The sequence below is a fragment of the Sinocyclocheilus rhinocerous genome, unplaced genomic scaffold, assembly GCF_001515625.1.
Source record: "Sinocyclocheilus rhinocerous isolate Xijiao unplaced genomic scaffold, SAMN03320098_v1.1 scaffold887, whole genome shotgun sequence".
Classification (NCBI taxonomy): Eukaryota; Metazoa; Chordata; class Actinopteri; order Cypriniformes; family Cyprinidae; genus Sinocyclocheilus; species Sinocyclocheilus rhinocerous.
The window spans coordinates 1,691,390-1,694,780 of NW_015634028.1; the positions used below are offsets into that span (position 1 = coordinate 1,691,390).

General features: G+C 34.9%; 1 protein-coding gene across 3 annotated transcripts in view; it reads right to left on the reverse strand.

Annotated features, from left to right (window-relative positions):
- The window catches only part of LOC107745259 (activin receptor type-1C-like), a 50,496-nt gene that overhangs the window by 2,809 nt on the left and 44,296 nt on the right, over positions 1-3,391 (reverse strand). The window lies entirely within an intron of this gene.

Sequence of the window (3,391 nt, forward strand, 5' to 3'; positions counted from 1 at the left end):
AATAGTCCACTTACAGTTACTGCTATCATAAAAATACACTTTATATGTAGGTTTAAAATTCTACAAAAGACACATTTAATGTCCAAAAACAAATGTTTTAGCAAAATGTATATTTTACTCAGAATTATTTCGCTCCTATTCGATTGCGCTCTGTCTGTTTAGCGAGCAGCCGCGCTCGTTTCCTGACAGCGAAATGGATATGTTTGCATGACTTTCTAACATTTACAGATGAAAAATATACTTGTGACATGTCCGTTATGCACTGAGGAAAACACAACGTCTCAAATGCATTAAACATGTGTGTGTGTGTGTGTGTGTGTGTGTGTGTGTGTTTATGTTTAGATTAGTGCATTCCCTATGAATTAGTTAAATAATTAGTTAAATAAACTGCTACATTCACCCAAGATTGTTTCTGTGTTTCTAAAGTGCCTTCAACAGTCCGATATTGCTACAGGTTCAGGTTCTAACACTGTACACAGTAGGAAAAGTTATTTTCTGTGGCCAGGAAAATAAGTTTTAAAGTTCAAGTTCAAGTTGCTTTATTGCCATGACATTTGTATTATAGTATTGCCAAAGCATTTTAAGTATGTGTAAATTACAGAATATAATTACACCACCAAATGAATAAAGGAGACAATAAATGTGTAACAAATGAGAGAAAATAAATAAATAAATGCAATACAATAAAAATAACAACAGCAGACAGTATCTCTAATATTAATTATAATAATTACAATTATATACAAATGAAGAATATGTAAAATAAAGCAAATTAATACAATTAATTAACCATTTCTAAGTACTGTAGCCTACTAGCTTACATTTGATTTACCTATTACAATTAGTCCACTTACAGTTACTGCTATCATAAAAATACACTTTATATGAAGGTTTAAAATTCTACAAAAGACACATTTAATGTCCAAAAACAATTTTTTTACAATTATATACAAATGAAGAATATGTAAAATAAAGCAAATTAATACAATTAATTAACCATTTCGTATGGTATGTATGGTGTATACATATTTTGCAGCTAGTTTGACTGCCATGTCATCCTCTTCGAGTTTCTAATTTATAGTCATTTAGTGTAAAGAATGAAAAATTCAATGCTTCAAATTGTGGAAAGAATATGTCTCTTGTAGTGTTGTACTTGGGACAGACAAGAAGAAAGTCTTTCTCATCCTCTATTTGATACATGTCACAGTGTTTACAAAGTCACTGTTCTTTAGGAGTCCAGGATTTTTTATGTCTTCCTTTCTCTATTTCTATGTCGTGGTCACTGAGTCGATATTTTGAAAGAATTTGTCTTTCTTTTAATTGTTTAATTGATAAGTAATTTTCCAATTTTGTGGTTCTGTTTAGGGCCGAATAACACTGGAGTTTGGTTTGGAGGTCAAATTTGTTTTTTAATTTTTTCATCATAATTATACTTTAGATTTTTGTCAATTTCTTTATGAATGTTGGGGTTGTGGTTGGAGTCAGGCTCAGCTTGAGTTTCATTCATTAGTTTAAGCATGAGCATATTTAGAGGATGAGACACTGTGGGGTTTCCATTGGCAAGAAGGGCTTTATATTGAATAGATTCAGTGTAAGATTGACTCAAGTGATGCCAGAATTGAACAGCTCTTTTTTGTATTTCAATGTGTAAGGGATGCAGGCATTGCTAGAAGTGCCTTGTTTACCCTTAGAATGTTGTTTTTTTTTGTGCCAATTCCAATTGTGTTCTTTCTATTAAACTTTTATCCCAATTTTCAAACTTTAATACTGGTCCCCAAATGTAAAAAATTTTAAATAATAATATTTCTTGAATTCAGTGAACAAGAAGATAAACAAATGTCTTACAGGTGTGGAATGACATGAGGGTGAGTAACTGATGAGAGAATTTTCTGTGGGGGTGAACTATTGTCGAAGATTTTTATTAATCAAAATATGAATTAATCAAGTATAATCAAGGCGAATCTAGCCATTTATATATCCAGTTATTCTTCCATTATAATCATAGAAGCCTGGGTGTAAAACAGCCTGCAAAGCTGAAATATACAGACCCTCAGAGAAGAAACATCTGGAAAAATACCAGTGGGTTTTTTTTTTCTTTACCATAACAGGACATGGGGGCCCCTTCTCTCTAGGGAGGAATCGAATTGTATGCATAAGGAAAACTGTATGAAATATATACCCCACGCCTTAAAGTCAAAACTGTATATAAAGAGAAGCAGAAAAACATTCTGGAGATTTTTTCTGCAGAGAACTTCTCGGCTTTATTCTTCTTGAAATAAAGTCTAACTTCTGGAAACAAAACCCCAAGACTGAGTGTGATCCCTCAGAGCAGCGGCGGACGACACTACAAATTGGCACTCGAAAAGGGACTGGAAAGGAGCAGCAGAGTGGACGGCCACTTTGGGCTGGCTTTGGCGGAGCAACACAAATGGTGGCCACCTAAAGGTACGCATTTTTGCTTATATAATTAGTTTGTGTTGTTTGCCGGTCTGCCCTTGGTGGTAAGGACACTTAAAATCTGCTCTTCCAGAAATAGAAAATAAATAAAAAATAAAAAAAGGGGTTTTGATGCCAGAAGAAATAACTGCATGCACATATTTGGTTTACTGTTAGGAAGGCCTTGATAGGTGACCTAAATTGAAACTGGATGGTGTAGGCAGAAATACATTGCATGCAATGGTCTGTGTTTATTGGAGACTGGACCTAACAGGACAGCAACAATGAAGTAGATATAGTATAGGAACACGCGCAAAGTCCTTTGGCTACCACTCTGTAGGAGAGGAAAAGTACAGAGGGCTGAACGGAAAGGCAAAAATCCCTGCTGGGCGCTGATTTTTTACTGAGAAAAGGGAAATTGTCAGTAAAAGAGCGAGAGCACTGCAGGTCGCTCAAGGAAGAGTGTAGTGTTTTGTTGGATGAGTCTGAAACTGTGTCTGTGTCCGTGTGCATGTCTGTATGAGTGATGGTGAATGTATGAGAAAATAAATAAATTCCATATTGGGTGGGTAAGGGCTGCGCACCCCTCCTGGCAGAGTGTGGACGCAGCTCTTGCCACACCCGAGAGGAATGAATGAGTGATTAGCCCTGTATGAATAAAGGGACAAAGTATGAAAAAATTAGCCCTATAAATAAAGGGACAAAAGAATGAAAGAATGAGCCCTGTCTGAATAAAGGGACTAGAAGGAGTGAATGTGTTTAGGTGAATATAAATAGTGAATATAAATAAAAATTTAATCAAGATCTTTTATAGGCTTTTGCATTTTGGATGTCTGTGTGAAAAGAAGGAGAACATTTTCTGAGATCAGTGCAGTAGAAGTGAGATCAAGGCACTAAGTTAAATAAGTATATTAAAAAATAATTATAAGTGCGGACAAAATAATAAAGAGAAGTA